The 10,664-nt window shown below is 36.3% G+C and overlaps 1 long non-coding RNA gene and 1 pseudogene across 2 annotated transcripts; one reads left to right on the top strand and one right to left on the bottom strand.

Moving 5' to 3' along the window:
• Positions 1-7,463: 7,463 nt before the first annotated feature.
• On the bottom strand, positions 7,464-8,588 carry LOC146701662 (uncharacterized). The gene is made up of 2 exons (XR_014922218.1): positions 8,163-8,588; positions 7,464-7,788 (listed from the first exon to the last, which is right to left on the bottom strand). It is a non-coding gene; the product is annotated as an uncharacterized LOC146701662 (long non-coding RNA).
• Positions 8,589-8,626: 38 nt separating this feature from the next.
• On the top strand, positions 8,627-10,423 carry LOC146701661 (uncharacterized; annotated as a pseudogene). Its single transcript, XR_014922217.1, has 4 exons — positions 8,627-8,900; positions 9,090-9,197; positions 9,316-9,523; positions 9,713-10,423. The product of XR_014922217.1 is annotated as an uncharacterized LOC146701661 (transcript).
• Positions 10,424-10,664: the final 241 nt, after the last annotated feature.

Raw genomic sequence — 10,664 nt, 5'->3', positions numbered from 1 at the left:
AAAAGAAAGCATAATAGTACTTTTGAAATTACAATCGCTTATACAACAATTATATGAGTGGCTTAGCATGAAATTAGATCCTTCTCGAGCCCTAAAACTGTATTATTGAATTTCATCTGCGTACGCGGCGATGTCTCTCACAAGGCCCTGATGCCAGTGGATGGCCAGATGTGATAGGAATGTAACTGATATGGAGTGAGACTGCACATATAGATTAACAAATTAAATCAAGTTAATCAAATAATGTAAAATCAAGCCGAGGCTGTTAAGCTATATGCTTTGATGTCGATTGGTGTTGGACGGAGCCCCAATTTCAATGTTGTCCTCACCTTTAACTCTGTTTCTCTGCCAATACCTCGCTCACGCTTATATTCGGTTTATTTTCATCAATATGCTGGGTCATACTCCTCTCCCTCCTTCTGCCATCTGCTGTTACATCCCAGCTTCAAACCGCAAGAGCAGAGCGGTCACTTAATTGTTGTGAGGTGGGAGGGGTAAGTACCTTGGACTGGTGGGATGGGCTCGGGCTGTGGGGGGGTGTTAATGGGTGCAGATTGATGCATGATGAGTGTCTATATTATGCTAATGAACTACAACAGTCCCTTTCATATGTTGCACTGAATGAATTGTGGTTACTGCTAATGGCTAAATTTTGCATAGGGTAATGGGAAAATCGGAAAAGTGTTATCCCAGTGCAGCAAACAAACCCCGTGGATCAAGCTGTGAGTTCACAAGAAGTGGCAGTTATTTATTGTGCTGACGCAAGATTTTATTTCTTAGGAGCTGCATGCCTCGTGACAATATATTTTATGGTCCAATGCACACATTACCATTTTATTATAGGAAATCATTTTCAAAATTAGCAGTATTTATGTAAATAAGATGGTGAAACCTCATAGTCATGTGGCTGAGTTTGGATTTGAGTCAATTCACTTCTACCAACAGAGAATACTAATGAGAGAGTTTGTGATATTTTATTTTGTAAAGCTAAAGTAAAAAAACTAGCAAAAACTATGCCTCAAAACTCAAGTTCGTCATTCGGAAGTTGGTTATTGTTCAATTTGCTCTTTGATTTACTTAAGTCAGCGCTCGGTGAATCTGGGATTTGGTTTAGCTTTGGTTTTATTCATTTGTCACCAAAACGCTTCACTGATATCCTCGACTTACTACCTATCTTGATTCTGTCTCACACTTTTGGTTTAACTTGACTGCTGTACTGCACACTTCAGTGTCTGGTTAATAAACCATGGCTTTGAGATAAGACAGACTTGAATCTTCAAGAGGTAATAAAATAAAAATTTTAAAAAAGCTGCCCTTTTCCTCCCATTTTTTTAAATAAACACTGAATTAATTCCTCCCTGAGCAAATATTTGTAAGCCCTTTTGTTATATGTATTCTTTCATATATAGAGTAACTCAGTGTGTTTTGATTAGAGTCTAACTCTGATTTTATTTTTTGATATTGCACAGTCATTATTAGAGCCAGTATTTGAACATTTTGAGGAAATAGGTAGGTAAACTGTGGCCTTCTATTTCTATGCCATCTCTCAATCTTGTTACTTTGTGTTCTGCTCAACAAACTAGAGCTGTATTGTTATTTACACTTCTTTATATTCTTTTTACCTTTTCCATTCACCATCTGCTGTCCTCAGCTCCAAAAACGGAATCCAAATAACTTCACTCTAAAAACTTTTGTTCTGTTCTGTCGATACAGTATGTTCTCTTCACCAACCAGTGCTGCCCAGAGCAGAACAAGCAAGGGCTCACTAAAGATTAGAATCATACTCACACAACAAAAGTACGAAAATGTGTGGAATCTTTTTTATTGTAATTGCATTGATCAAAATGAACAGCTAAAATGTGCTGAGGATGTTAATTTGTTCATCAATGATATCATCTCAAGTTTATGCTGAATTTGTATTTATGTGTCTGCTGAAGTTTTTTTTCTTTTTTGTTTCTAGTTTAATAATTTATCGCTAAAGTACAACAGCCAAATCAGATACAAAGTTTTATTTGGGAACACACACACATCTTGAGCTTTAGTTTCAATGGCACACAATTTACATAAATATAAATGAGTCTTAAGAAGACAGTGATGGTAATTGGACTGTGCCAAACTGATGACATAGATACCCAGGAGTCTTGTATCAGAGTCTACAGAGTCTAGAGCTCAAAAGTTTCAACAAGACTGTGAATGGAAATGAGTTACCGTTGCTGCCACACTTTTTTTTTTTCTTCTAAACTCTGTTGAAACCACCATAGTTTTAACAAACTTCCAGTAATCTCAAAAACCACATTTCACTTGGGGGTTAAAAATAGTTCTTTTGGTTTTAGTTCTTTGGCTCAATTTTCTAGGATACCTACAGAGCATCATCAGCTTAAGGGGTCTAACAGTAGCACACCTTTGTAAGAGAAAGAGGGAGCACGTCTTAATATAGGCCTCTGATAGGACATTCCAATCCATTTGGAGAGTAAAAATAAAATAAAAAACAACAGCAGTGTCTCAACAGCTCAATTACTTCTTAAAACAGAATAACTGCTATGATGCCTTCCAGTCAGGTTTTAGACAGAACCACAGCACTGAAACCGCTCTGACCAAAGTGTTTAATGACATATGTCTGAATACAGACAATGGAAAAATGTCAGTCTTAGTTTTACTGGATCTCAGTGCAGCATTTGATACAGTTGACCACAACATATTACTCAAACGACTGGAGAACTGGGCAGGTCTTTCAGGAACTGTACTAAACTGGTTCAAAACATACTTAGAAAACAGGAAATACTTTGTATCAATAGGTAACTTCACATCTGAGCAGACAAGTATCATATGTGGAGTTCCCCAAGGTTCCATCTTGGGAGCCCTTCTGTTTAACATTTACATGCTCCCACTGGCACAGATTATAAAGCACAACAAAATAAACTATCATAGCTATGAACATGACACACAAATATATATCACAATGTCACCAGGAGACCGAGGCCCTGTACAGGCTCTTGGTAAATGCATTGGGGAAATGAATGACTGATTGTGCCACAATTTTCTCCAGCTAAACAAAAACAAAACTGAAGTAACAGTCTTTGGTGCCAAAGAAAAACGATTACAGGTCACCAGAGAACTTCAATCTACACACCTAAAAACCACCAACCAGGTGAGAAATTTGGGCGTAGTGATGGATGCAGACCTAAACTTAGAAAAACACATTAAGACAATAACAAAATCAGCTTACTATCACCTCAAGAATATTTCAAGGATAAAAGATCTGATGTCTCAACAGGACCTGGAAAACCTAGTCCATGCATTCATCTTTAGTAGGCTTGATTACTGTAACAGCATCTTTACAGGTCTACCTAAAAAATCAGTCAGACAACTACAGCTCATTCAGAACTCTGCTGCTCGAGTCCTCACTAAGACCAAAAAAGTGGACCACATCAGTCCAGCTCTGAGGTCTTTACAGTGCCTGCCTGTCCGTCAGAGAATAGACTTTGAAGTTCTGATGCTGGCCTATAAAGCTCTGAATGGTTTAGGACCAAAATACATCAATGACCTCCTGACCCAGTATGAACCTTCCAGATCCCTCAGGTCATCTGGATCTGGTCTTTTATCAGTTCCCAGAGTCAGAACCAGACACGGAGAAGCTGCATTCAGCTTTTATGCTCCTTATATCTGGAACAAACTCCCAGAAAGCCTCAGATCAGCTGAAACACTCAGTTTATTTAAATCCAGGTTGAAGGCTCACCTGTTCTCAGCTGCATTTGAATAAAGCACCAAATCCACACTTTTAAGCTTAAATTTCAAAACTTATATTTTAACTACTTTTAAATCATGCTTTTTATTGTTTTTGTTTTTTAATGTCTCTGTAAAGCACTTTGAATCACCTTGCTGTTGAATTGTGCTATATAAATAAACTTGCCTTGCCTTGTGTGACCAGGAGATATTTTATTTTGTATTCTTATAATCAGTTATCATTGATTAATCATTTACCATTGTTGAATCTGTTGACAGAATAATCTTTTAATTACATCTGTGTTACTCTGAGCAAATATTAATGCACACTAACTGTCTATTGAGGTTCTGTATCATTCTTGTTATCTGCTTAAGTTGTTGCACTTTAGTGCAGTCACACCGCTCAGACCCACCAGTCCTGTTGGACCCAGGCCCGTCTGCGTTCAGTTCTGCACGTACGCCGGCCTGTAACCACATGCACGCACTTATATAACACACGCACGTTCAAATACACACTTAGTAATAATAGGAGGGTCGTCTGAGGACAGTTTTTCTGATAGATATACTTTCACAAAATGCACAATGTAATACACACTTGTTTTTCTCTTAAGAGTAGCAGTTGATGTCTATATAAGGACAAGGTTTTAAAGAGGAGGGCAATTGTTATCATTTCCAGTAAAGATCCAACTGTGATGTCATGATGGCAATATACACTCACTAACTACTTCATTAGGAGTACCTACTAGAACAAGTTGGATGCTCTTTGCCTTTAAAACTGCCCCATTTCTTTCTGGAATAAACTCAACAAGGTCCACACAAAATTTTTCAGAAATCTTAGTCCATATTGACATCATAGCATCACACAGTTGCTGCAGATTTGTTAGCTGTAAATCCATGATATCAATCTCCTGTTCTAACACATCCCGGAGGTCTTCTATTGGATTGGGATCTGGTAACTAATGAGACAATCTGAGTACTGTGAGCTCATTGTTATGTTCAAGAAACCAGTTGCTGGAAGCAGCAATCAGAAGGTGGGATGATGTTGTCATAAAGGTCAGCAAAAGTAGTGAGAAAGGCTGTGATTTTTAAAGGATGCTCACTGGATATTTTCTTTTCTTTTCTTTTTTAAACCATTCTCTGTAAACCCTAAAGATGATCATGTGGGGAAAATCCTAATAGATCAGCAGTTTGTAAAATACTGAGACTGGCATGTCTAGCACTGACAACCATGCTGCTTTCAAACTCACTTCAATCACCTTTCTCGCCTGTCCTGATGCTCAGTTTGATGCAAGCCATTTGACCACGTCTAAGTGCGTATATGTACTAAGCTGCTGCCATGTGATTGGCTTATTAGACATTTGTTTTAATGAGCAGTTGAACAGGTGTGCATAATGAAAAGGCTGGTGGGTGTATCAGGTTAAATAATACACGAATATGTTCATTTTATTTCTACATAATACTCCAATAATAGTAGATTATATTTATTTATTCCCAGCTTTGCTTTCTTCTTGTCAGAAGTTTTTTGGAGCGTGGGCCAACAGCTTAAAGCCCCAAGGTCGTTGCTCTATATGTTATCATGGGACTCACTTGCTGCTTGACTTGCTTGGCTTAGAGAACATAATCCTTCTCTCCTTCTGTCTCTCTCTGTCTTGCTTTTCTCTTTCTGTCCCCCCCTCCCCTGTCTTTGGCTAGTCCACTGTATATCAAGGAGATATGAATATATACATGAATCACGAATGAATCAGTTGAGTGAATGAAGGAAACAACATGATGACGATGTCTTTTTTTGAAATGTTTTGCCCGTATGCGTGATCATGTGCTGAAACTTATGGCTGATAAAGAAGCCTTTTCAAGGTTGACTAGCTCAAGTGAAATATCATTGCCAGATGATTTGATAAAATAACATTTGGTGTATCTTGACAACAAAAGTCAAGACATTTCATTTTGGCACCTTAATGCCCTGTGAAAGTACTACATCTGCTGCCTTCTATTGCATTTCATATTTGTCACAACTTTTGCCAGCATTTTCCTCGTTGCTCTCAAGCTCAGAACAGAATGTCTTTCCAATTGACATTCAGCACCATAGCACCATGTAACTCCTATCCTGAATGTTAAACAGATATGACATGGAGCTTTTATTGTAAATAATTTGGCTCAAGCTTTGGGGTCAGCCAACTGAAGAACATCTACTTTCTTTTCATATCAAGGCCTTCTGTTCCTCCAGCTGCTGAGCTGCCTGTATTTGAGACAGGTGCCATAGTATCTATACGAAACACCTTCATTCTTGATGCAATTATCCCCCTGGCTTTGTAACTCAACCTACAACACGGTGGGAGTCACCCAAGTGCTTCCAGGAATACTAGCTGTCTATGCAGGGGTTCTGTGGCATGAATGATTATATGTATGTGATGAACTGACCCACCATAATGTAGTTGTCTTTGAAAAGTGCACCGTCGACTCAAGCTCCATTGTGATAAATCAATCAAGAACTGCAAGAACGGCTTGGTTAGAGGAAGTGCAATCAAAGCAGTTACATCTGAGATTTTCAGGCAGTCGTTCATATAAGTTGTTTGCTGCTAATTATTGACAGTTTTCAACTTGGCTTAAAGAAATTAAAACTGTTTCCTCAACAATAATTAATCAGGGTTCAGAGTATGAAAGCAAACAGGATGTATCCAGTGGCAATGTGGATTGTGAACAGTCTAAATGAGTTTTTCTTTTATAAGAAAAACAGATTTCTTAAAAAAAAAAAAAGGTACCACTTTACAATAAGGCTCCCCTTATAGATGCTAATAAATAGTTTATAGCTATATTATTAATTAATTTGTAAATGCTTTATAAACCATTATTAATGGTTTATTATGCATTAGTTAAGGGTGAGAAAGAGGAAAAAAACTGACCGGTTTCTTGCCAAATAGTGAGCCAAATGTGTTCACCTATATATTTCATCTAGAGTTGCTATATTAAACATTTCAGACTAAGTTACTATCCTGTAAGCACAATCAGCATTTGTAAACATATTTTTTATCATATAAAATTGTACTTCAGAAATGCATTATAAATATCCACAACTATCAATCGGAGCTTTGTAGTAAAGTGTAAAGCATAAAACCATTTATTAATGAATAATAAATATTTATAAATGCCAAATGGGAGCCTTATTGTAAAGTGTAAAGCATGACACCATTTATTAATGACTACTAAACATTATAAATGACAAAAGAGAGTTTTGTTGTAAAGTTTAAAACATGTCAACATTTATTAAGGACTAATAAACATTTATAAATGCCAAATGGGAGCCTTATTGTAAAGTGTAAAGCATAACACCATTTATTAATGACTACTAAACATTTATAAATGACAAAAGATAGCTTTGTGGTAAAGTTTAAAACATGTCAACATTTATTAAGGACTAATAAACATTTATAAATGCCAAATGGGAGCCTTATTGTAAAGTGTAAAGCATAACACCATTTATTAATCACTAATAAACATTTATAAATGACAAAAGATAGCTTTGTCGTAAAGTTTAAAACATGTCAACATTTATTAAGGACTAATAAACATTTATAAATGCCAAATGGGAGCCTTATTGTAAAGTGTAAAGCATAACACCATTTATTAATCACTAATAAACATTTATAAATGACAAAAGATAGCTTTGTCGTAAAGTTTAAAACATGTCAACATTTATTAATCACTAATAAACATTTATAATTGCCAAAAGTGAGTCTTAAATGTATAATGTCACCATTTATAACACTTAGACCTAAATTACAATCAGTGCTTGAAATAACATTTAACTACTGTCAAAAATGGCAATGTATTGTAAGAGTAACACATGTAACATTAAATGTGTTTTTTTAAAACACCAAACAGTCACCCACTCCAAAAAAAGTTCATGCCAGACTGGTTCAAACTGGAAATATTTTTTGTATGTCCTTAAATAAGCGTCCCAGTGGTCCATCAGGGTGTCGCGCTCCAGTTCCTCCTTAAGAAAAGTCAGTTTCTCTCGCTCCTTGTTAAGAAGGGCAGTTGCAGTAGGGGCAGGATTAGAAGAAGAATCTAAAGAACAAACAATTATTAAATTACAATACTAAAATAATTTATAATCTAAACTTGGGAAACTCAAATAAAATATTGATTAAAAACGGTTACAACTTGAATTTATAAAAAGCCACTTTGTAAAAATTATGTTATATACACATGTGGTGGTTCAGACATTTCTAAAACAAGGCAAATAATTCTTATGTGTACTGCCTTACCAGGGTGTTTAATATAAATTTAATGATGCACATAAACAAAACTAAAAATATACAACTAAGTGATATCAATCGTTTGGAATAACCAATAGTAATAGAGCTATTCACATGTTATGTGATGTTAGTTAGCCACTGTAGCTAGCAGCCAAATGGCTAGCTAGCTAGCATTATACTCACCTTCATGTCTAACTGCTGACGTCGTTGGCTTAGTGCAATCTAGATCATCCAGTCTCTGCTTTTTGTATCTCTTCGAACGTGTGCTAACTGTGTAAGTCGCAGACGCACACAAATTTTTATCTTCTGCTCCATCCATGGCGCAGCAACTTGAACGAGCGCCTTCAGTGTGTCTGTTCGTGCCCCTTTGGCTTGACCTTCCAGAGCGCTCCACTGCCTGTCGCGCTCTGAGAGGAGGGGCTTTCCTTAATAAAGTTAACTGTGATTGGATGGTTGTATAAGCTCCTCTGCGTTTAAATTAAATTTGTTTTCCCTCCCTTTGGCAGCAGAACATATTTTTTTAGCATGAATCCAGCGGGTTAGATCTACATAACAAAGTCGGAGATACATTATAACAGGTGAGACAATCCTCTTTTTTGCGTGGGACTATTTTTGATTATAGGGCTTGTTTTATATTGCATGTGAAGTTCTTTAACTCTGAACCGATTTGCACTAGACTCCCATAGAGTATTTTACGGTGTTTCGAGGTGATAATAAAATAAATTACTCATTTTTTTCCACCAGAATGTCTTTGGGAATGAGATTGCGCGCCAGAATAGAAGGAAAACAAACTAAATATAAGGCACTAAGGCTCATTAAATGGCTGCAGAAGAAACACCTGCTAAAAAAGAAGCTTAGATGTCCTGTTTGTCACCATAAGATGAAAATGATTTCCGTGGTGAAGAAAGACCAATATATGTGGTATGTATAATGCATGATAATGTAGTGCATGTAGTAAATATAACAAAATATTTCGGTTATCAATGCAAGAGGGAGCATTAACCTCTTTTCATTATTATTTTCTTCATACTTAATTTTGTGATTATCTTTTCAATTAATGCTCTTGTTTAAGGGTCCATTTCTTTACTTAACTCATTGATATGTTCTCAGGTGCTGCAAAAGAGCAAGTCATAGGAGAGTTTCCAGAACAATTAGAACTGGCTCCCTCTTTGAGAAATCAAAAACATCTCTTTTCAGTTGGATGAAGTTCATTTACAGGTATATGTAGATGTAGACATTGATAGCAATGCACCTTTCATAATTGAACACCAATACGAGACTTGTGAAATAAAATTAGGGCCTCAGTAAGTAATAATTGCCTCAATTTCTATTACAGATTTTCACAAGGGCTCAGGCTCAGACAAGTAGATATGATCGATGATGAAGTGGCTGGCAGCTCCAGAACACTAAGTAGCATGGCAAGACACATTCGACATGTTTGTATACGTGCAATTAAAAGACACAGAATAAACAATGGACACCGTCTTGGTGGTGACAGAGAATTTGTGGTTATAGATGAAAGCTGTCTCCGTCATCAGCGAAAGGTTGGTAAACTCTCAGACAGGTTTGTTAGAATCAATGCAGATCTGACTGTGTCCTCTAAACATGGAAACCTTTACCATAAGTAAAAAAAATTAGTAGAAGCAACCATCTTTTTGAATGTTTCTTTGTAGATATTTAATTTTATTCTTTTTCATTTTAATTCTGTTTAATTTTATTCTTTTTGTTTTCAGTATGCACGTGGACGCTTTGGAAATGCATGGAAAAGGAAGAAATGGGTATTTGGAATGATGGGAATTAAAGACAAAAGGCGAAGGCTCGTGTTAAAACTTGTTGAAAAACGATCAAGGCGCCACCTTGTTCCTCTGATCAGACAGCATGTTAAGTTGGGTAGTGCCATTATCAGTGATGAGTGGAGAGCCTAGAAAAATGTTTTGACAAACATAGGGTACAGACATTACACTGTAAATCACAGCAGGTGGTTTGTAGATCCTCAATCTGGCAGTCATACACAGCATATCGAAAGGACTTGAATGACCATCAAAGGACATGTCCGTAGACTAAGAGGAAATCGCACTGAGAAGTTGCTGGAGGAACACCTGATGGTTCTTGAGTGGTCATCTTGGCTTGGTTCGCGACACCCTGATGGACCACTGGGACGCTTATTTAAGGACATACAAAAAATATTTCCAGTTTGAACCAGTCTGGCATGAACTTTTTTTGGAGTGGGTGACTGTTTGGTGTTTTAAAAAACACATTTAATGTTACATGTGTTACTCTTACAATACATTGCCATTTTTGACAGTAGTTAAATGTTATTTCAAGCACTGATTGTAATTTAGGTCTAAGTGTTATAAATGGTGACATTATACATTTAAGACTCACTTTTGGCAATTATAAATGTTTATTAGTGATTAATAAATGTTGACATGTTTTAAACTTTACGACAAAGCTATCTTTTGTCATTTATAAATGTTTATTAGTGATTAATAAATGGTGTTATGCTTTACACTTTACAATAAGGCTCCCATTTGGCATTTATAAATGTTTATTAGTCCTTAATAAATGTTGACATGTTTTAAACTTTACAACAAAACTCTCTTTTGTCATTTATGTTTAGTAGTCATTAATAAATGGTGGTATGCTTTACACTTTACAATAAGGCTCCCATTTGGCATTTATAAA

This window comes from Copadichromis virginalis, linkage group LG9 (assembly GCF_057382275.1).
Source record: "Copadichromis virginalis isolate Kocher_CV1m ecotype Utaka linkage group LG9, C_Virginalis_male_GT1.1, whole genome shotgun sequence".
NCBI classification, from domain to species: domain Eukaryota; kingdom Metazoa; phylum Chordata; class Actinopteri; order Cichliformes; family Cichlidae; genus Copadichromis; species Copadichromis virginalis.
This window is presented reverse-complemented; position numbering and strand designations above follow the sequence as displayed.